This window comes from Herpailurus yagouaroundi, unplaced genomic scaffold (genome assembly GCF_014898765.1).
Source record: "Herpailurus yagouaroundi ecotype Mexico unplaced genomic scaffold, PumYag 195, whole genome shotgun sequence".
NCBI lineage: Eukaryota > Metazoa > Chordata > Mammalia > Carnivora > Felidae > Herpailurus > Herpailurus yagouaroundi.
This window is the reverse complement of record NW_024412426.1, coordinates 15,224,209-15,249,071: the sequence shown is the minus strand read 5'-3', so window position 1 is coordinate 15,249,071 and position 24,863 is coordinate 15,224,209. Positions and strand designations below refer to the sequence as shown.

The following is a 24,863-nucleotide window of genomic DNA, read 5'->3' as shown; positions in this document are numbered from 1 at the left end:
TGATCTCTGAGAGGGCATTCCTGTTTTGAGTATGATATTCTCCACTCCCACTTTCATGTCTCATTTTAAAATTTGGAACTGTGTGGTATGCTTTATCTTAAATGTGGCCTTCAAGGTCTCAACAATAGTATTGCTAACTCTGGAGGCTGGTGCAATACACGCTGGGCTCTGTATTTCTGACATTTTTGCCTACAAGCTTACGTTCAGCCTCACAGCAGTCAGTGGAGTTGTATGTAGCATCACAGAAGTGGGTAGCGGGTCACATTTTATGGTCATTTTATAGTCATTCTTTTCTTTTTAAAGTCATTTCTAGTCATTATTGCTCCTAAATCTGTGGAGTTTTAGAGTTGGTCAAGTGTACAGCTCATATTTGGAAACCAAAGTCTAAATATATTTTTGAACATGTATGATAATGTTGAAGTTAATTGTGTCTCTATACATTTTTTCTTTTAGTTGAAAAACTTTTTCATTTAGCATTTAAGAATTCTGAGACGATGAAGAAAAACCAATGAAACTATCCTTAGTTATCATCTTCTATTGGGGGCAGTAATCAATAAAGAATATAAACTTCAACCTTAAAATTACTTGCAACATCGATATATACACTTGGTACCTGCCGTTTATCAATTTTTTGACATTTTTATGACTCCCTCTGTTATTTTTAACTGGTGAATACTTAAAGAAAAAAATCTGATATCTTTTCTGTATATTTGAATGTCTTTAAGTCTTTTTAATTGTAATGGTTGCTTTTTCTTCCCTCTATGATTGGCAAATTCTGTTTGTAGTTTAGAAAAACCCCAAGGGTTCTTTGGTGACAGTTCTTTTTAGAAGATTTTATTTTGGTGAAGTCTTCATTTCTTTTATGTATCTTTTAGGTAAGAGCTTGCTTGGTTTTGTAGTGGGTTTATATATGTATATGTATAAATATATATATGTGTGTATATACACACACACACACACACACACACTTGGATGACTTCACTTTTGAAAGGTGTTTCTTTAAATCTTTACAGGTGACACTAACTGCCTTCCTTCGGGGGTATTTAATGAGGATGCTAACTACGGATAGGTCTAAGAGCTAATCTTTATCTTTTACCCTTGGAGGAGGTACAACCTGAGAGATATGCAGAAGTCTTATTGGTCCTGCTTATGTCAGACCTATTAGTTGAGGATTTCTTTTTACAGTATTTCAAGTGTGTGCCTTTTCCTACCCGTTCTATTTATTATTGAAATTAGCCTTTTAGGGTTTGCAGCCATATGCTGAGTTCCGAATGTAGAGAACAGTTGCGGCTATAGTCTTTAATTACGGGACAGAACACTTTTAAAAAGGGGATGGAGTTAGGTGGGTGGGCCTTTCCAGAAAGCAACTTGTAAAAAATTACTAGAGGGTTTATGCTTGCCAGGGTGCTGCCTTCTTAACATTCCACTTTATATTTTAAAGAAATACACGTCATGGAAGAATGGAAGGTTTAAAATAGATGAGTAGTTTGGCTAACGTGATTGTGAATACATTTATTTCCACTCTTAAAATCCTTAATGTGTGACTTTTTCCTGCACCATCCTCCTCACCTGATTTTTTAGATTTGTCTTTTCTTGTTTAGTTTCAACTGTTCCTCGTTTCTGAATAGATCAATTGAAAGTAGGCGACATTCTCTGTTACTTTGTTGGCTAAGAAAGATTCCAAGACGTTTGAAAGGGGATTCTTGACCTGTATTTTACGGTGAATAAAATGTTGACCAGAAAACTAAACATTTGTGAAACAGACTAAAGGATTTCCTCTCTCTATTTTAAAAGAGGAAAATATATAATCAATTGCCCAAGCAACAAACTAAGTTGAGATAAAGAAATTCTGTGGTCTTTCCCTAGAAGAAGTATGTTAAGTATACATATATAGTATACACATGTTTTAGTGGGAGCATAAAAGAGGAAGCTGCTAAGTTAAATCTAACAGCTGCTATTGTGGGAAGGGCCAAGTCATAGTTGATTCTGCCATTGCAATAAAATCCATAATCAGAAAAGGGAATGTCTAATTAGAAACACACTTCTTAGGAGGATTAAAATATTTTTAATATTCATTCACATGTGCAACTATTTAAAATGTTCTCTTCTGTTTTACAGCATACTTTTCTTTGGCACTTCTTTTTCTTACAGTTGGTCCTTCCGTGTTCACGTCTGAAGCTGATTTTGTTGGCTTTTTTCGTGGAAAGACATGCTGCTCATTCATATTTCATGCCCTTTTCGCATATCTTATTTATTCAGGAATTCTGATCTATCTTTAGCTCTTTTTCAGATCTTCAGGTTTCAGATGTTAATCGTTCATGCATCTGCATTTGTTTACAATTAAACACACACTTACAAGCACGCAGGCACGCACATATGCACATACATACCAGCCTGTTTTCCTGTTTAAAATTATCAGCTCTTTGTTTTGTTGATTTAAGTGTTCATTATTTCTAACTTATTTTTTATGATACTTTATCTTAGGCACTTTGGGGTGGTGAATTCATTTTTGGCTAAATTTCTTGGCACATGCTCTTTTTCAGCACAATTTTGTCTTTATGTCCTTAATAAATTAATAATTAATTATTACTTAATCAGCAGTCAGTAAATTTATACACTGCTCTACACTGATAGTGTCTGAGAGTATGGGGGTATCTTTATTCAAATTTATATGTGTGGGCCATCCAAATTCAGTTTCTAATCCTGAAGAGTCGAAAAGATGAGGAACAACACATAAGCCTTTTCAAGTAGTCTGTTCTACCAGCACATTGTTCTTGTTCACTCGTAATTTTCACACTGGTAGTGGTTTTGTGTTGAGAGATATCATTACTGTGGAGCTCAGGCAGTTGAATCGCTAACCGATTTTTTGCTCACAAAGTAAAGGCTAAGGAAACATTAGTAAAACCTGCAAAACTCATATTATCTGAGCAGCTTTCTCTACAGAAGAATGAAAATAATAATTGGTACCTGATGGTTTGCCTAGAATATTAGCCTGGGAAATTTATATGAATCTGAGCAGTTAATAGTTTTGAAGGAAACAGGATTGACTATTTGAAAGTGGTGTTTTGTCCACACAGATAATATTTTACCTGTGGAGTTGGGGTGAACAGGTTGGTATAGTTGAGATCTTATGATAGAGAATAGGTTATCAATAGTTTGTGTAGTAAAAGTTCTTTGCCCAGTACTTAATATAAGCTATTTTAACCAAAACATAAGCTATTTTAATCAGATGGCTCATCTGGAGATGTTTTATGAAGTTTTGGCCCCACGAGGGGGAGATTTCAGAGAGCAGTAACCCTCCTGAGCCATGAATTGCTTTCTGCTTTCATGGTCTCTTATGGAAATATGAATAACTATGTACATAATTTTGCCCTCTTACTTGGTTCTATTATTCAATGCTTTTACAAAGGATTTATTATGCCTGACATTTTTTGAATAATTAAGTTTATAGGCATATAGATTTTATATGTTCTTGCATAGTCTTTGTCATTTTTCATATGTTTGCCTTACCAACACGAGCAAGCTTCTTTTTCTTTTTCCCTTTTCCTCTGTTTTCATTTTTCTCTTCCTTACATTCATTCATGACAGTCGTTTTCAAACCTTGAACCTGAGCAAGGCCTAACTAAATTTGAAACTATTGTTTGGAGAAACTATTATCTCCTGTTTGGAGAGGTTGTCAATGAAAAATTGGTAAGAGATGAAAGAGATGTCTCTTTCATGTATTTGCAAGTTCTTAATGCCATTTAATCCATTTTCCCCCTCCAATTTCACAGAATCAGTTACACCTTTAAATTGGTCCTGGTAATAGTCTGCCAAAGGTTAAGGTGAGAGGAATGGCCATTTCTGAGTATGGCGTAGATAACCTGTAGAGATAGTCAGGGTCTAAGAGAAGCTACCTATAACCCCAGCCTCTATCATAATGAGATACATTTAAAAACACCCAACAAATTAATCCTACACACTACCATTTAATGGTATTAAATGCTGTTTTAAAAAGAAGTTTGTCAGGTTTTCCACTGAAATTTAGTATCGTTCTTCTTAGATCAGTGATTCTCAACCCTGTGAGACTCATGGTCCACTTGTTATAGCAAATATTTTATGTTCTCTTATCTTGAGACAAAATTCATACACACACACACAATTTGTGTGTGTATAAGTATAGATTAAATATATCTATATATTTGTATAGTATACATTTATAGATTTACCTTACATATAAGTTAAAAGTAGTTATAATGCCCTAAGTAATATAAATGAGAAATAATAAGGAAAATAATTTAGAATAAAAAATATGTATTTCAATATGTAAGTGCGCAAGCACGACTGCATTAGAAGACGTAAGGTACTCGGATGCTTGCATCTGTGTATAGAATCACCAGGATTACAGCATTCTTAAATGCAGATTGGTAAAGTTGTGTTTCATTGGCAGTTAAAATACCATGAATAGGAGTGCCTGGCTGGCTTAGTTGGTAGAGCCTGTGACTCTCGACTTCAGAGTTGTGAGTTGGGCCTGGAGCTTACTTACAAAATAAATACAAATTAAATTAAAAAATAAAATAAAATAAAATACCACAAGTAGTGTTGCCATTTGGTACATGATTTTCCAAGGTGAAGTTTAAACAAATCAAAATATAATCTTTATTTGGTAACGGCATTCCTAGAAATTCATTGTATATTAAAATTGTGCAAAAATACCTTTCATTTACGTGTAGAACAGATTTAAGTTTTAGGCTTAAACAATTTTGAATTGGTTTTCACCCACATGAATGTCCAGTAGGACATCCTTCACTGCATGGGAATATCCATGCATTCTAAGATGTCTAACATACACGTCCCTTTCTTTATCCTCCCTCTCCAGGGCTGGGGGCAGGAGAGAACCCTAAAGCTCAGCAACCTCTAATCACTGTGATAACCAAAAACACCCTCACAAATTTCCAGGGTGCCTTCTTGGGGTGCATAACCCCTTTTTTGAACCACTGCCTTAAGGGAATGGTCAATGAGAAAATAGAGCTAATAGTCCAATATGTCTCTAGCAAGACATGTGTAGCCCATTCTTTGTATTCCTGTTTCTGGAAATGGTGATCTTAACCATAGAATACATAGAATAAGTGAAATATAAAAGGCCATCATAGAATAAAATATTACATTTGCATTGGCTGAAAGTGTATAAATCTGCTTTTTTTTTTTAGGGCAAAGTGTCCTAATCTGGGGTTTGGACACTCCCTGAAATTATACACTTTGTGTGTATTTTCTTTTGGGGCAGATGGTCCATAGTTTTAAGTAAATCTTTAAAGGAGTCCCTGAGGTTATGGTGGAGTCTAACAAGTGTGGAAGGAGTCCATTATCTTTTGTGTGAACCTTGGGACACGGTTTAACTCTCTGAGTTTGGCTGAGATTGGAGTAGCCTTCCTTACCCTTACCACTACTTCTTTCCTTTCTGACCAGAAGAGGTAGGGATTAAAATGCTGTAACTGAGGAAAATCCATTTTTGAAAATTTAGCTTTCTTGAAACCATGACATTAGAACTCAGAGGAAAGCTCACGTATTGTCATTGAGTCTTTATCCTGTCACCTTCCAGGAGAGAGAGGGATTTTAATGATTGTGTAAAGCTTTCCAGGATATCATATGACAAACAAGCTTTTTTAAAAAAAATAGTATTTTATTTTATAACCAATTCCAGCGTTTTAAAAAAGAAAATTTTAACAATGACTTTTTAACTCTGCTCTCCCATCCAGTTATTTCCGTATGGGTGGCCATAGTTGATACTCTGTGGAAATTACTTTTAAGAGAGGCAGTGCATTGGGACAAATTTTACTTAGTTGATACAGCCTCTTCCTTTTGCTTGTTACTTATTCCAGGGAGTTTCAAGAAAAATCTTTGTCCCTAATTAACACGTGTGATAAGAAAACAACATTAGTATATACAATTTTTTTCTCCTCTTGGAAAATGTCAGGAATATTCTTAGACCTCTCTTTAAATGCTTAATTTAGGTCATATGGTATCTCCTCCTACCTGTGTGTCTTACTGTTATTTGGGAGTTGGTTTTGAGATTCTTTCTTCTAATATTCTTTTTTTTTTTTTAAATGTTTATTTATTTTTGAGAGAGACAAACACAGTGCAAGCAGGGAAGGGGCAGGGAGAGAGGGAGACACAGAATCTGAAGCAGGCTCCAGTCTGAGCTGTCAGCACAGAGCCTGAAACGGGGCTCAAACCCACAAACCGAGAGATCATGACCTGAGCTAAAGTCGGACGCTCAACCGACTGAGCCACCCAGGAACCCTTCTTCTATTATTCTTTATATTTCTTTTTTATTTGCCATCCAAGATTAATATTTGCCTGATAATATAGTTCCCACTATGTTAAGCTGGAAAATTCTAAGAGTAGTCATCAATTATTGCTGCGACAAAACATATCCTTTCCTAACATACGTATCCTTTCAAGTGAGGGTATCATGGAGAAAGAAGAGTTAACAGGGACTTCTTTTATCAGGGTGGCACCTGAGTTATGAATTCCATAGGTTAGATGAAGCTGAACTGTTTCTAGACCAAATTCCCTAAATGCTTAGATTGCATTGAGATGAGTTACAATTAGGTCAGTCAAGAAGGCCTAAACAGGTAATAAATGAGAGGCTAATTAGTTTCCTGCTTCTGCCTCTAGATTTAAGCAGCGTAAAGAGTTCATGCACGAACCCTTTGACTTTGGCGTTTGCTTTCCAAGGACAATTCCAGGCAGCAGCTAGTTCCTTCTTGAGCTAAATTCAGCTGCTTCCTGAGCTTGCTTTAAAAAATAATCATCCTTGCCAGATTTCAGCCTTTGAGTTGCCTGTTTTCAAATCAGTAAAAATTATTGTCAAATCCTGATGGTTGTATATTGCTTACGTAGAATTACAGGAAGCTTTAAGGAAAATTTTACTGAATTTTCTGGAATGAAGATAACAGAATGAGAATCACATGGCACATTATTGAGAATAAGAAGGTTTTAGATTTTAGAGCTAATGTCACTGACTTGACTTTTAACTTTGAGAGATCATAATTTTCTTAATTGTTTATGTTTTCTATTTAATAAAATTGAAGAGAATGACGTTAGGCCCCTTGCGCTTCTGTGATTTTAACATGTATATTTTTCCTTTGAGATAAGTTATAGGAATGATTAATTATTCCCATTTGATCCCACTCATTTAACCTTGAAAAACATCTTTTAACTTTGTTGGGAGAAAAGTCACATATGAGTATGGAAGGCTTTTTAACACCTACAAGAGTATATGATAACAGGGGACTTCACTTCCTACCCTGGCCCCCCAGCTTCCTATGTCTGTGTCCCAGAGCTATCCACTGTCGGCCACTGTAGGCATCCAAAAATGTTCTGTGCACACACAAGCACGTGTGTGTGTGTGTGTGTGTGTGAATGCATGTGTGTGTCACCTTTTCACCAGCTGAATATATTTATCTTTACCTTATATTTTATCATATTTTATATTTATATTAACTATTGGCATTCTTAAATTTTTTTTTTAAAGTAATTCCTACACCCAACATGGGGCTCGAAATCATGACCCTGAGATTAAGAGCCACATGCTCTACTGACTGAGCCAGCCAGGTGCTCTTAGTATTGGCATTCTTTTGAAATAAATTACATGTGAATAATAATAGCTATAATTATTTAATGATAATTAAATTATTTGATTAATGCAGTTTATTTTGCCAGACCATTATTACACTTTGATCCTTGTTAGTAATTATGCTCAGTTAGTAATTTTCTTCTGATTTAAAGACAGTGAGAATGTAATGTGATAACATTTCTGAATTTTCACTTTTCAAACAACATAATGGTGGTGATAGCACATTATATTTTATAATTTTTTTCCCATTTAGTTCAAATGTTTTAAAAATTTACTGTGTCAAAACCTTCCATTTCCACATGGTGTAGAAAGAGAGGGGGTATTTTCAGGGTAGAAAATTCAATGTTTAAAAACTGTCCAAGTCCAGGAAACTTGTTGGAGCTAGTTATGTGGTCGAGGCCTCTTTGCCTCTTAATCCATTTTTTTGTCCAGATAGTCAGTAATATAGGTAGCTAATAGCCTCTCAACACATCATCTTTTTACCATTCAGTACCCTGTCCTTTTGCATATGATATTTTCCCCTACTGGCATTTAGTTCAGTTATACATTCAGATGAACACTTTTTTTTTTTTTAAATGTTTTTTAAAAAAAATTTTTTTTTCAACATTTTTTATTTATTTTTGGGACAGAGAGAAACAGAGCATGAACGGGGGAGGGGCAGAGAGAGAGGGAGATACAGCATCGGAAACAGGCTCCAAGCTCTGAGCCATCAGCCCAGAGCCTGACGCGGGGCTCGAACTCACGGAGCGCGAGATCGTGACCTGGCTGAAGTCGGACGCTTAACCGACTGCGCCACCCAGGCGCCCCTCCGATGAACACATTTTAATGTGATTCACAAAATACTTTAAAATGTTTAATTCTCTCCTAAATATATTCATGCCATTTAACTAGGATGGGCAAATACATTACACTGACGCCACGACTCTCTGGGGCTACCACACTCCTGGCTGATGTTTCAGTAATACCCCCTCACAGCTCTCTTTTCCCAGACCTTAGCTTCCTCACGTGTACTTTAGATAACCAATACCAACTCATCAGAGTTAGTAACCATATAATATTAAGCCATATACATTAGTTGCAATTCTAAGGTCTGTTTGGACCTTAGATTCTATTAGTGCAGACCTTCAAAAAATTTTTTTAACCCTTATTTATTTCTGAGAGACAGAGCATGAGCAGGGGAGGGGAAGAGAGAGAGAGAGAGAGAAACAGAATCCAAAGCGGGCTCCAGGCCCTGAGTTGCCAGCACAGAGCCCAACCTGGGGCTCGAACTCATGAACGTGAGATCATGACCTGAGCTGAAGTTGGACGCTCACCCGACTGAGCCACCCAGGCGCCCCTATTAGTGTAGACCTTTGGACAGAAGTCAGTCTAAATTTGCTATCTCCAGAATCTCCGTCACCTATTTTCTTCAGTTTTCAAAGGAACAGTGAGTAACAAGAGTAGTTGAGAAAACAGTGTCATGAATACAGGGTGTGATACTGCCTGAGATTTTTTTATTTTATGATCTTATATTTAATACAGTCTTCTTAACTTTTCATAATACTTTATCCAGATCAGTGTTATTTGGGATTCTGTAATTATGCTGTGATCTTGAATTACATCTAATGTTGCATCTGTCTTGAAGCTTATTTTGTGGTGATTTGTGTATGCCATGCATTCGCTCAGTCACCTACCATGTGCCAAAGACCATGCTGTATCTTGAGGTTATAATGGTGAGGAGGAATAGACAAGGTCTCTGCTCTCGTGGAGCCTAAAGTTTGGTCACACAGACAACGGATGTATAACTATAAACTGGTAATTGCTGTCAAGGAAAGGAACATGACCTTCACTGAGAGCTAAGGGAAGCCTTCTCTGAGAAAGTGATATTTGAGTTGGGCGTAAAGTGGAGGGGGCACTGGGAGAAGATTCCATTTTGGGGGAACAGCATGGGAAAGGCCCTGTGGCATGAAGAATGGTGTATTAGAAAAACTAAAGAAAGCAAATAATGTTGGCTGTGGAGGGTACATGGAACAGTGGTGTTAGATGATTTAGAGAGGCGGGCAGGGAGCAGGCCTACAGCTGTAGTCTAAATAACCAATACAAATGACCCCAGGACATGACTAATTCTAAAGTATTTTCTAAGTACAGTTTGAAATCAATAATGAATAATGTCGTATACTACACTTACGTTTCTGACTAGAAAAACATAGTCTAGTTTTGATGTTCATTATTTCCACAAAGTTTCAAAGTATTGTAGCTAAAACTTGAATCTTATATTGAAGGGTTTTATTATCTCTCTTGTGATTACAGTTCTCAAGTTTTGTGTTCAGTGTTGCTTGTTAAATTGATTTTTGGCTTTTAGAGCATTAGTGATCTTGAGACTTGTGTCAGTGGTAAAGGAATTTGAGGGCTTCTTAACACACCATGGCAAACATATATACATTAGGTTGTAATAAAAAATTTCAGTACAGGGGCGCCTGGGTGGCGCAGTCGGTTAAGCGTCCGACTTCAGCCAGGTCACGATCTCGCGGTCTGTGAGTTCGAGCCCCGCGTCGGGCTCTGGGCTAATGGCTCAGAGCCTGGAGCCTGTTTCCGATTCTGTGTCTCCCTCTCTCTCTGCCCCTCCCCCGTTCATGCTCTCTCTCTGTCCCAAAAATAAATAAACGTTGAAAAAAAAAATTAAAAAAAAAATTTTCAGTACAAATAATCGATAACTGAGGGCATATAGGACTGAGTGGAAAATGGGGGTACCAACCACCTAAAGTATATAAAAATAAAAAGTTATTTTAATAATTTATTTTTCTTGTGTGATGTTTGCAATGCAGTGATAATCAGAAATGAAGACCGAGTATCTCTTTATAAGAGCTAAAGCAAAAAGCCATTGAAATCATTGTTTGGCGAAGGGAGAGAAAAGAGCTTATGAATCTAGACAGATTCGTAAACATTTTTTACTCTGAGACACTTTGGAGGCCTTCAAGTAATCATTTTAAATGAAGTATTGCAAGCCAATGTACTATGCGTAAATTATAGGCAAGTGGTTTTGCTCAAATTTCTGAAGCCTTCGGTAAAATGAATTTGTGAAAGCCTCAGACGCAAGGCCCAGAAATAGAGGTTACAGTCTGAGATTACTGGTCACATTACTGTTCCCTTCCTCATCTAGGATAATAGCACACTTATGTGTATATACACACACATAGACTGTGTTCATATGCTTTCCATGAGAGAGAGGAAAAGCCCTTGTTGAACATAAAAATAACTTTTGAGGTTGTTTTTGCCACATTCAATCTAAATTTCTCTTTTTCCAATGGAAGCCGAAGGACTGGTGCAGCTGTCAGAAGAAATGGTGAACAGGTGGTCACCAAAGAGTTCTTTAGATGCTTAATTATAGTTACTAAATTGCCTCTGTTTATGGCTTTACCCTTTATGGCACTTCATCACAGGTCTTGTGGCTTTCTAAGTCCTTGCAACTCACTTCTCACAAAGCTGCATTTATAGGATGTTTAGTGGTGGCTAACAACTTGAACACAGGAGATGGTAATTAAGAGGGAACTTGGGAAAAGATGCCAAATAAATTGTTCACATGAGCAATTGTATGGGCTATTGTATGGAATACTGTGCTACTTTTTCCATGTATAAATTTTAAAGGGCCCAACAACCCTACTAAAATCAAATTCAACTGCCTTATTAGACTTTTATATTATTGATCTCATGGCTAATAGAGGTTTCATATAGCCAGACTCTATTTGTAATACTGTAACAGGTTTGTATATACCACACACTGTGTGTCTTTTGTGTATCTGGCATCTCGCTAGGCATTTTACTTCGATTATTTGAAATTGTTACAACAAATTTTCAAGGTTGGTGTTACTGGTCCTGTTTGAGATATGTGGAAACTGAGCTCAGTGAGGTGTTGGTGAATGTTTCACAACTGACTCCTTGGGTTAAAAAAAAAAGTTTCTGATCTGTAGCATTTGCTCATTTCTGTGGTATAAATGCTCCCATCATGTCTGGTTTCAAGGTACCAACTGACTTCAAATGGAGTCAGTGCAGGGGACCGGGGAAGAGTTGGGCACAGTGGGCTCTTCGGCAGTATGAGCTGGAGCTAGCATACCACTGATTGAGACTCTTCAAAACAAAGTGACCACTTTGAAAAAAAAACCAAAATTCACACTCAGATCAGTCTACTTCTAAACACTGTGTTCTTTCTGCAATACCCTTTTTCCTTTCTGGATAAAAAACAGGAGAGTACTGCTCTTTTATCTTGAGGAGGACAGAAAGGACTGGAAGGGACAGAGAGGGGAAGAAAAAGTAAAGGGGGAGTGAGGGAAGGAGGAAGAAAGGAGCGTTAAGATCAAAAATTGAAATCAACCAATTCAAACCACGTTGGAGGTGGGGAGAGAAAAAAAGAAGTCTTACTAAAGTGATAACTCAGGTTTTATCAAAACAGGCAGCACTTTGCTGTGGTTTTGTCACTCTCAACAGACGCACGGCATACAGAAATAATAATGGCTACCACATCTCAAGCGGGTTTGTCTTTAGACAACCCCCTTCCTATAACTGATGATGTATTCTTACCACTATGATTCACACCAGCTTCAACCAATGACCACATCACTGGGAACAAAAACAGTCCAACAAAGTAGTTAATGCGGATAATAAGTAACAATCTCTTATTCATATGACAAAGAAAATAACCACAATTTTTCTGGAGACAAAAAAGAAAACCAAATATGCTATCATGCATTCCGCATTCAAAATTGCTTATTTTTGTAAGTAACAAGGAGAGAGAAAACTTCAAAGCATATCTACAATGAATATCCATTCACTTGCATTTTTCAGGCTGATTCTGAAATATTTATTAATCTGGATGCTCTGCCTACAATAAAATCCTTTTATTATGTTTGCTTTGAGATATATAAGGTGTCAGATGAAAAGTTTTTCCATACATTTATAACCAATCACATAAAAGCCATATATTTTACTGAAATAGTCTGAGTTATCTAAATGGTATTTAGCTTCTTTCATAAAACATATTAAGCCTGCGTTGAGCCAAGTAACAATAATGCTCAACAAGAAAGACAACACATTGTTAATTTTAGAAATCTTTCTTTTCCTCACTCTTGCAAAACTATCTGGTACCAAAAACATGACACTGCAAGAAGAGGAAAAGAGGGCACCATTGCAACCCTGACTATAACTTTTAATTAGTTTTACAACTACAAGTGTCAAAAATGTTTATATACAGAAAAATAGTAAAGTAATCCTGAACAGGGACTTTATAAAAAAGAAGTGTAGTTTACTGTGTTATAAATAACCATAGCTCATAACCAAAGAAACCAATTGAAACTGGAGAAAAGAAAGCACTGAAATTTAATTCTGCTGGCCGGTTTTCATATCAGACAAGAAATTCATAATCAAATAGGCATTCCCTTTTAAGATGAATTTAATGACATACGGTTATTCATTCATAATTTTCTATGTTTTTTAAGTGTATAGACTATAGGTATGTCCCCATTTCATTTGTAGTATTGATAATTTGTATCTTTTTTCTTGAGTATCTATGTAGAGGTTTAGAATTATATTAGGGGTGCCTGGGTGGCTCCATGAGTTAAGTACCCGACTTTTGATGGGCTCGGGTCATGGTCTTACGGTTCTGGGGTCGAGCCCTGTGATGGGCTCTGTGCTGACAGCACAGAGCCTGCTTGGGATTCTCTCTCCCCCAGCCCCTCTCTCTGCCTCTTCCCGCTCCAGCATGCACCCTTTCAGAATCAATAAACTTAAAAAAAGATTTTAAAAATGTTATTAATCTCTTCAAAGAACCAACTTTTTGTATTACTAATGTTTTTTGTGATTTCTTTAAATAAACTTTTAATGATACACTAGTTCTAGATTTAGAGAATTGCAAAGATACCAGAGTTCCTATATACTCCATACCTATTTTTTCCTAGTAACATTTTATATTACTAATGCACATTCATCACAATTAATGAACCAGTTAGTACTGATACATCATTATTAACTAAAGCTCATACTTTATCTGTATTTCCTTAGTGTTTGCCTAATATATCTTTTCTGTTTCAGGATCCTATCCAGGATACCACCATTACATTTAGTCATCTATCTAAACAGTTTAGTCATCTATCTGACAGTTTCTCAGGCTTTCCTTGTTTCTGATGACCCTAAGAGTTTTAAGGAGTACCTCAGCTGGAATTTGTATGTTGTTTTTCACATGATTAGATTGGGGTTAGGGGTTCCTTTAGAGAAAGACACAGAGAAAAAGTGGTATTTTCATTACACTATTTACAGGATACATACTATCTACATAATACTGGGGTTATTTATTTATTTTTTTTTTTACTGACAAAAATTGGATTTTTAAAAAATATACAACTTGATTTTTTTAATTGAGATACAGTGATACTAGTTTCAGATATACAACATAATAATTTGACATTTGTATATATTGCCAAATGATCACTACATTTAATCTGTTTAGCATCTGTTACCATACACATCTACATTTTTTTTCTTGGGATGAGAATTTTAAGATTTTACTTGCTTAGCATCTGGCAGATTTGCAATACAATATTATTGACTGCAGAACCCCTGCTGTACATTAGGTTCCCTTGACTTACTTATTTTATAACTTATTTTCTCCTCCTCTGGCAACCATCAGTTTCTTCTCTGTATCTAGGAGTTTTATTCACTTTTTTTTTTTTTTACATTCCAGATATAAGTGAAATCATTTGATACTTGTTTTTTTCCTGTCTACTTATTTCACTTAACAAAATGCTCTCAAGGTACATCTGTGTTGTTGCAAGTGGCAAGATTTCAGTCTTTATTGTGGCCGAATAGTGTTCTACTATGTCTGTATACATATGTGTGTGCACATACACACACATATACACATGCACATTTTCTTTATCCATTTATTTTTCCATTTCTTCTACTTCTTTAGCCACAATGCTATAGTGACTAAGGGGATACATATATCTTTTCAAATTAGTGTTTTTATTTCTTAGGATAAATACCCAGAGATGGAATTACTGGATCACATGGTAGTTTTATTTTTAATATTTTCTGTACAGTTTTGTCCATTGGCTGCCCCAGTTTACATTCCTGTGAACAGTGCATGAGGGATCCCTTCTTCCACATCCTTGCCAACACTTGTTAATTTTTGTCTTGTTGAAAATAGACAATCTGGCATATATCAGGTGATATCTCATTGTGGTTTTGATTTGCATCTCCTTGATGATTAGCGATGTTGAGCATCTTTTCATGTGCCAGTTGGCTGTCTCTATATCTTCTTTAGAAAAATGTCTGTTCAGATCCTCTGCCCATGTTTTAATTGGATTTTGTTGTTACTGAATTGTATGAGTTATTTATGTATTTTAGATATTAACCCCTTATTGGTTATATGATTTGCAAATATCTTCTCCCATTCAGTAGGTTGTCTTTTTACTTTGTTGATGGTTTCCTTCACTGTGCAGAAGCTTTTTTAGTTTAATGTAGTCCCATTTGTTTATTTATTCATTTTAGATTTTTATTTTTTAAGTCATCTCTATACCCACACAACCCCAAGATCAAGAGTCACATGCTCCCCTGAGTCAGTCAGGCACCTCAGCCCATGTCTTTCTTTTTGCTTTTGTTGCTACTGCTTCTGGAGTCAGATCCAAAAAGACATTGCTGACTAACGTCCAGGAGCGTACACCTATGTTTTCATCTAGGAGTTTTGTAATTTTTGGTCTTACGTTCAAGTCTTTATCCATTTTGAGTTAGTTTTATGTATGGTGTAAGATAATGGTCCATTTTCATTCTTTTGCATGTAGCTGTCCAGTTTCTCCAGCACCATTTATTGAAAAGGCTGTCCTTTCCCCATGGTAAATTTTTGCCTTCTTTATCATAAATTAACTGACCATATTTGCGTTTGTTTATTTTTGGGCTTTTTCTTTTAAATGTTTAGTTATTTTTGAGAGAGAGAGACAGAACGTGAGCAGGGGAGGGGCAGAGAGAGAGGGAGACACAGAACCTGAAGCAGGCTCCAGGCTCTGAGCTGTTAGCACAGAGTCTGATGTGGGGCTCGAACTCATGAGCCACGAGATCATGACCTGAGCTGAAGTCAGATGCTTAACTGACTGAGCCACCCAGGTGCCCTGGTTTATTTTTGGGCTTTCTGTTCTGTGCTGTTGATATGTGTGTTTGCTTTTGTGCTATTACCACACTGTTTTGATTACTATAGCTATGTAGTATAGTTTGAAATCAGGGAGATGATGTCTCCAGCTTTGTTTTTCATTCTCAGAATTGCTTTGGCTATTCAGGACCTTTTGTGATTTCATACAAATTTTAGCATTGTTTCTTACGTTTCTGTGGAAAATGCCATCAGAATTTGATAGAGATTACATTGACTCTGTGGATTACTTTGGGTGCAGTGGACATTTAAACCATATTAAGTCTTCCAGTCCATGGGCACAGAATATTTTCCCATTCATTTGTATCATCTTCAGTTTTTTTCACTGTACAGGTCTTTCACCTCTAGTTAAATTTATGTCTAGGTATTTTATTCTTTTTTATGGAATTTTAAAGGGGATTGTTTTCTTAATATCTCCTTCTGATAGTTCATTGGTAGTCTATAAAAACACAAAAGATTTTTTTGCCCTGCAACAAATCAAAACAAAAACAAAAACAACAAAACAAAAACAAAACAAAACAACAAAAACAAAAAGCAACAAAAACAAAAAAAGATTTTTTCACCCTGCCCATTTTTTTATCTGCATTCATATTATATTAGGTCTAACAGTTTTTTGGTGGAGTGCTTAGAAGTTTCTATTTATAAATTTATATAATTTGCACACAAAGATAATTTGAATTCTTCTTTTCCAATTTGAATGCTTTTTCTTTCTTTTTCTTGCCTAATCTCTCTGGCTAGGTCTTTCAAAACTGTATTAAAAAAGTGGTAAGAGTGGGCATCCTTGTTCCTGATCTGAAGGGAAGAGCTTTCAGTGTTTTTCCAATGAGTGTGATGTTAGCCTTTATTATCATGTTGATGTATGTTCTGTCTATACCCACTTTGTTTATCATAAATAGGTGTTGAAATTGTCAAGTGCTTTTTCTGCATCTGTTGAGATGATCAGGAATTTTACCATTTATTTTATTAATATAGTATATCACATTGATTTGTGCATGCTGAACCATCCTTGCATTCCCGGAGTAAATCCCACCTGATTTTAATATTTTGTTGGATTCATTTTGCCAGTATTTTATTCAAGATTTTGTATTTATGTTCATAATTAATATTGGCCTGTAATTTTCTTTTTTTGTGTGGTTGCTCTTTTTGGTTTTGGTACCAAGCTAATGCTGGGCTTGTAAAATGAATTTGTATTCCCTCATCTTCAGTTTTTAGAAGAATTTTAGAAAGAGAGGTATTAAATCTTTGAATATGTGTTACAGTCTACCAGTGAAGCTGTCTGGTCATGAAATTCTGTTTGTTGGGAATTTTTGAATATGATTCAATCTCCTTCCTAGAAATCGATTTATTCAGATTTTCTATTTCCTCATGATTCAGTTTTGGAAGATTGTGTTTCTAGAAATGTATTCATTTCTTCTAGGTTGTCCAGTTTTTGGCATAGAATTATTCATAGTAGTCTCTTATGATTCTTTGTATTTCTTTGGCTATCTGTTGTAATTTCTCTTTTTCCATTTCTGGTGTGTGTGTGTGTGTGTGTGTGCACGCCCTCTGTTTTTCTTAGGGAATATAGCTAAATGTTTGTAAGATATTTTAATCTTTTCAAAGGACAGGCTGTCAGTTTCATTGGTCTTTTCTATTGTCTTTTTAGTCTCTGTTTCATTTATTTCTGCTCTGATCTCTATTATTTCCTTTCTTCTAATTTTGGGCTTTTTTTTTTTTTCTTTTCCTAGGTCCTCTAGGTGGAATGTTAGATTGTTTATTTAAGATTCCCTCCCTCCCTCCCTCCCTTCCGTGTCCTTCTGTCCTTCCGTCCTTCTGTCCTTCTGAGGGCCGAAGTGGGGAGAGGGAGGGAGAGGATCCTAAGCAGGCTTCACGCCTAGTGCGGAGCCTGATGCAAGCCTCTATCTCACGATTGTGAGATCATGACCTGACCTGAAATTAAGAGTTGGTCGTTTAACCAACTGAGCCACACAGGTGCCCCAGAGATTTGTTTGTTTGTTTGTTTGTTTCTAAAGGTAGGTCTGTATTACTATGGCCTTGCCTCTTAGAATTGCTTTTGCTGCATTTCATAGATTTTTGTATGCTGTATTTCCATTTTCTTTGTCTCAAGGTATTTTTTTAATTTCTTGTTTAATTTTTTTCATTGACCCACTGGTCATTTAGTAGCATATTGTTTAATCTTCACATATTTGTGATGTTTCCAGTTTTCTTGTAATTAATTTCTGATTTCATACCATTGTGGTTAGAAAAGATGCTTGATATGATTTCAGTCTTAAATTTATTGAGAATTTTTTTGTGGCCTAACATATGACCTGTCCTGGAAAATGTTAACATGTGTAATTGAGAAGAATGTATATTCTGCTGGTTTTGGATGGAATGTTCTGTATATATCTATTAAGTTCATCTGCTTGATGTTTCCTTTTAATATTCTATTTGGATGATGTATCCATTGATGTAAATGGGGAGTAAAGTTCTTACTATTATTGTTGTTGTCAATTTCTCCCCTTCGGTTTGTTAGTATTTGCTTTATGTATTTATGTGCTTCTATGTTTGGTGCATATATATTTATAAATGTTATATTTTCTTTTGCTGGATTGACCCTTTCATTAGTATGTAATGCCCATCTTTGTTTTTTATTACAGTCTTTGTTTCATTCATTCATTCATTTATTTGAAGTTTATTTATTTTGAGAGAGAGCAAGCAAGTGTGAGCAGTGGAGGGAGAGGGAGAGAATTCTAAGTAGGCTTCGCATGGTCAGTGTGGAGCCCAGTGTGTGGCTCGACTCCCCAGCCGTGAGGTCATGACCTGAGTTGAAATCAAGAGTTGGATACTTAACCAAGCAAGTCACCCAGGTGCTGCTACAGTCTTTGTTTAAATTTTTTGTTTTTTTACATTTATTTATTTTTGAGAGACAGAGTGAGACAGAGCATGAGCAGAGGAGGGGCAGAGAGAGAAGGAGACACAGAATCCAAAGCAGGCTCCAGGCTCTGAGCAAGCGTTCAACACAGAGCCCGATGCGGGGCTGAACCCACGAACCATGAGATCATGACCTGAGCCAAATTTGGACACTTAACTGACTGAGCCGCCCAGGTGCGCCTCAGTCTTTGTTTTAAAATGTACTTTGTCTGACGTCAGTATTGCTAGTATATATATATACTATGTATACACATACGTATATGTATATATATATGTATATGTATGTATACACATACATATAAATTTCTTTTGGTTTCTATTTGCATGCAACATCATTTATCATTCCTTCACTTTCAGTCTGTGTGTATCCTTATTTCTGTTATAAGTCTCTTGTAGACAGTACATAGATGGGTCTTGTTTTTATCCATTCAGCTATTCTGTCTTTTGATTGGAGATTTTAGCCCTTAAACTTCAAGTAATTATTGATAGGTATTCTTGCCATTTTGTTAATTGTGTTTTTCTTGTCTTTTAGTGGTTTCTCTCCATTCCTTTCTTCTCTTGGTTTCATCCTTTGTGGTTTGATGGCTTTATATAGTGTTATGCTTAGATTTGCCTCTTTTTATTTTTTGTGTATCTACCATGGATTTTGCTCTGTGATTACATTGATACTCATATATAACAGCTTATTTATGATTTATACAGTATGTGTACATACTGTATACAGTTAATCCTGGAACAATAGTTGATCCTTGAACAACACAGGGCTTAAGAGTACAGAACCCTGTGCAGTTGAAAGCCATATATAACTTTTGGCTCCCCTCAAACTTTATTATTAGCCTGCTATTGACTGCAAGCCTTACCAATAATGTGAACAGCCAGCATATATTTTGTATATTACATGTATTATACATTGTATTCTTATAATAAAGTAAGCTAGAGACATAAAAATGTTTTTAAGAAAATCATTCAGAAGAGGAAAAAATTTTAAAATACTGCACTGTATTTATAAAAAAAAAAAAAAAAAAAGGTGTGCATATAGGTGGATCCATGCAGTTCAAACCTGTGTTCTTCAAAGTTCAACTGTGTAACCATATGTTATAAGTAGATAGCAGGTTAGGTTTGAAGGCGTTCTAAAACTCTATATATTTACTCCCTAGTCACCCACACATCCTATGTTTTTGATGCCACATTTTACATCTTATTTTGTATATCCCTTGAGTAGTTATTGTAATTATAGTTATTTTTACCACTTTGGTTTTTTAATGCTAATAGTAGCTTTTTAAGTGATTAATCCACTACCTTTACTGTATATTTACCTTTACCAGTGAGATTTTTATTTTCATATTTTTTCTGTTGGTAATTAGTGCCTTTTCTGCTTAAAGCATACCTTTTTTTTTTTATTTTTTATTTTTCAACGTTTATTTATTTTTGGGACAGAGAGAGACAGAGCATGAAGGGGGGAGGGGCAGAGAGAGAGGGAGTCACAGAATCGGAAACAGGCTCCAGGCTCTGAGCCATCAGCCCAGAGCCTGACGCGGGGCTCGAACTCACGGACCGCGAGATCGTGACCTGGCTGAAGTCGGACGCTCAACCTACTGCGCCACCCAGGCGCCCCTTAAAGCATACCTTTTAACATTTCTTGTATGTCTAGTTTAGTGGTAATGAACTCCTTTAACTTTTGTTTGCCTGGAAAGCTCTTTCTCTCTCTTTCAATTCTGAATGATAATCTTGCCAGGTAGAGGATTGAGTATTCTTGGTGGGGTTTTTTCTTTTTAACACTTTCAATAGATCATGCCACTCCCTTCTGGCCTACAAATTTTCTGCTGAGAAGTCGGATAGTCTTATGGGAGTTTTCTTGTACAGAACAAATTGCTTTTCTCCCGCTGCTTTTAAGATTCTCTCTTTATCCTTAACTTTTGACATTTTTATTATAATTTTTTTTTTTTTGTATGGGTCTCTTTGAGTTCATCTTTTTTTTTGAAAGTTTCTGGGCTTTGAGGTACCTGATGTCTGTGTCCTTTCACAAGTTAGGGAAATTTTCAGCCAATATTACTTAAAATAAGTTTTCTACCCCTTTCTCTTCTTTTTTGGGACCCTATAATGCAAATGCTGTTCCACTTAATGTTGTCCCATAGGTCTGTTAAACTATCTTCACTTTTACCTCCCCTTCTCTTTTTTGGGCGAGTTCCACTGCCCTGCCTTCCAACTCACTGATTCTATCTTCTGCTTCATCTACTCTTCTGTTGAACCCCTCCAGCGTATTTTTTTAGTTCACTGTATTCTTCAGTTCTGAGATTTCTTTTTTTTTTTTTTAATGTTTATTTATTTTTGAGACAGAGAGAGACAGAGCATGAACGGGGGAGGGGCAGAGAGAAAGGGAGACACAGAATTGGAAGCAGGCTCCAGGCTCTGAGCTGTCAGCCCAGAGCCCGACGTGGGGCTCGAACTCACGGACCATGAGATCATGACCTGAGCCGAAGCCGGACGCTTAACCGACTGAGCCACCCAGGCGCCCCGAGATTTCTTTTTGGTACTTTATTTTTGTCTTTTTGTTGAAGCTCTTGCTGTGTTCATTTTTCTCTCGAGTTCGGTGAGCATCTTTATGTCTGCTACTTACAATTCTTTATCAGGTAAATTACTTATTTCAGTTTCATTAGTTTTTTTTCTGAGGTTTTATCTTACTCTGTCATTTGCAATGTATTTCTCTCTCTTCTCATTTTGCTTGAGTCTCTGTTTGTTTCTGTGTGGTAGGCTAGAAACAGCTCTCTCTCAGTCTTGCCTGAGTGGCCTTTTGTAGGAGATAGACCTTATCATTTAGTCTTGCCATAACTCCTAGTTGTCTCTTGAGCCTTTGTGATTGTATACACATCCTGACCTTTTTTCTTGATCGGTCTTAGTTGTTGAGGGTGTGCCAAGACCTGCTTTAGAGGGAAGGATCTCACCACCTAGTTGCAGGCTGACTTAGGGTCAGGCTGACCTTCAGGCAGCAGCTTTTAGAGTTTGTAAGTATATACAGTTCTATGGGACTGCAATCATAGACCCTGCTGGTCTCCAAACCAAACAGTCTGGAGGTGTCCCCTTAGTGACAGTTGAAAAAGGTTGGGCTCCAGACAAGTGTATGAGGTTCTGTCTGTGAGGTACTAGTGAGTGGTAGTGAGGCCAAGTGAGAGCTTGAAGATGGTATCCCCTGGCCTGCGTTCCATGAAAAGACTTCGGTGACCTGTAAATGTGTGGTATACCTAAAGCCTGCCCCTCATGCTGAAGCTCCAGGTTGAGAAAATGGGCTTTTGCACAGGAATAGCAGGTGTATGTGTAAGTGCTGTCCGTGCAGTGCCTTGGTAGTAGTAGCCTGTCAAGTACTGTTGCCCCGATTTTTTCAGACCTTTAGGGCGCAGAGATTCAATTTGTCTTGGCCACTGGAGCCAGGCATTCAAGGGGCATCCTTTGTTTGGGTTGCGTGTGCTAGCCAGCTTTTGTGGGCCATGGTGGAGTGGTGCATGGGGGCATGGTGCTCCACCCAGTTGGCAACAGGTTGAGGTTTTGATATAGTATACATTGTGAAACCAAACTAAGTAACCTATCTATCACCTTGCACGGTTACACTTTTACCTGTGTGTTGAGAACACCTAAGATCTACCTTCCTAGCAAATATCAAGTATAGAAAACAGTATTTTTTTAAAAGTTTATTTAATTTTTTTTTTTTTTTTTTTTTTTTTTTGTAATCTCTACATCCAGTGTGGGGCTCAAACCCAGACCCTGAGGTCAAGAGTCACATGCTTTTCTGATTGAGCCAGCCAGGCACTCCAGAAAACAGTATTATTAACCACAGTCACTATATTGTACATTTGATCTCCAGAACTTATTTATTTGTATAACTGAACCTTTGTACTTGTTGACCAGTATCTCATTTATCCCAATCTCTGATCTTTGGCAACCACCATTCTACCATGTTTCTATGAACTTGACTATTTTAGATTCCACATATAAGAGAGATCATTCAATATTTGACTTTCTGTGTTTTATTTTATTTTTTATATAATGTCTTCTGGGTTTATCCATGTTGCAAGTGTGTGTGTGTGTGTGTGTGTGTGTGTGTGTGTGTCTCATATATTTTTTTTAAATCCATTTATCATTGACATTTAGGTTGTTTCCATATCTTGGCTACTGTGAATAATGCCACAGTGAACATGGGGGAGCAGATATCTCTTCATGATCCAGATTTCATTTCCTTTCAATATACATACCCAGAGGTGAGATTGCTGGATCATATGGTAGTTCTATTTTTCATTTTTTGAGGAATTTCTATTCTGTTTTCCATATGGTTGTATCAATTTACATTCCCACCATCTGTGCACAAGGGTTCCCTTTTTCTACATCTTCACCAAGACTTGTTATCTCTTGTGTTTTTTGATAATAGCGTTTTAACAGGTGTAGATGATATCTCATTGTGATTTTGATTTGCATTTCCTCAATGATTAGTGAGGTTGAACATCCTTTTCTATATCTTTTCGCCTTTTGTATGTCTTTTTTTTTTTTTTTTTTAAGAAATGTTTATTCAGGGCCTTTGTCCCTTTTTTATATAAGGTTATTTGGTTTTTGCTACAGAATTGTTGGAGTTCCTTGTGCATTTTGGATATTAACCCCTTAGTAGAAAATATGGTTTGCAAATATTTTCTCCCATTTGTATGCTGCCTTTTCACTCTATTGATTGTTTCTTTGCTGTGTGAAAGCTTTTTAGTTTGCTGTAATCCCATTTGTCAATATTTTTGCTTTTGTTACCTGTGCTCTTGATGTAATATTCCCCAAAGCATTACCTGACCAATGCCAAGAAGTTCTTTAGCTATGTTTTCATCCAGTATTGTTATTATTTCAGGCATGTGTTTAAGAACATGATGTAATAAAGCCTTTGGTGTTGACCTTGATCACCTGGCTTAGGTAGTGTTTGTTAAGTTTCTCCACTGTAAAATTACTGTTTTCCTATATTTTCTATGCTGTACTCTTTGGAAAGAGGTCCAGTGGTCAGCATACTTAAGGAGTAATGAGTTATGTTCCATCTCCTTGAAGATGGAGTATCTACATAAATTATTTGAAATTGTTTTGCTTGGGAGATTTTTGTTTCTTACTTGCCTATCTCCCTTCCCCCTCATTTATTTATTTATAGCACTGTAAATTCATGGATATTTATTTCTTACTTGGGTTTTAAGTCAGTACTACTTTATATTTTTTCTTCCTCACATTATTCTAACTTTGGCCATTGGAGGCTCTTTCAGTTGGCTTCTTGTCTTTTTGACCTATCTCACGACTGTGCTTCTGTTTGAACACTTTCTTTACTTTCTGGCATTAAAAGAGATGCTCCAGACCCATCTTATATATTTCCCACCTCTGGCTTAGAATTAGCCATTTCTCCAAAGAGCCCTGGTTCCTTTCATTGGAGAATGGTATTAGGACTCAAGATCTGGGCACTGTGTGTGTTTGTTTGTACTGGGGTACTGTTACTTCTAGGCCCTCTCAGTGGACAGAGCAAGGAAATAGATGCTTATATACTAACCTGTGTATATACACATATCAGTAAATATTTTAAAATGTAATCTTCTTCATCTTTATAAGCTGAAACATGAGTTCATGCTGATGTCTCCCACTCTTACACTGCAGACATCATTCTCCCTTGCATGGCTTATCTGGAAACTTTCACTCTAATCCTGAGAAACGTTGCTCCACAACCTGATGCCCATTTACTTGATTGTTCAATTCTGATATACACGTATAGAAGTCTCAATTGTTAATCTAGATCCCTGTGGGAAACAACTTTATTTGCTAAGTACAGTGTGTATATGTAATTTCTTTTAATCTTATAGACTTGAAAACTTCCAAAGTTACTTAGGGGCATCTGTTTCCTCTCCACTTCTCCACCCCCTTGCTTCAGTGAGACTGTTTTCACACATTCATATTAGAAGTAGATTGCTTTATCACATTCTGCATTTAATCCTGAGAACCCCCAACTGCCTAAATGGTTGATTTTTAATATGTATCCTTTAAGGTGTGCTTGTTGATGCTGTAAACTGTTACGGGTTTTGAGAAATCTATAGTATTGTGTATTGACCATTACAGTATTATACAGAAGAGTTCTGCTTAACAAAATTTCCTGTACTTACTTCAGCTATTCAA

General features: G+C 36.5%; 1 protein-coding gene and 1 long non-coding RNA gene across 4 annotated transcripts in view; both read left to right on the top strand.

The window, feature by feature from the left end:
- RASAL2 (RAS protein activator like 2) overlaps positions 1 to 24,863 on the top strand; it is a 379,294-nt gene that overhangs the window by 75,553 nt on the left and 278,878 nt on the right. The window lies entirely within an intron of this gene.
- On the top strand, positions 8,887 to 11,550 carry LOC121011888 (uncharacterized). The gene is made up of 2 exons (XR_005781831.1): positions 8,887 to 10,062; positions 10,296 to 11,550. It is a non-coding gene; the product is annotated as an uncharacterized LOC121011888 (long non-coding RNA).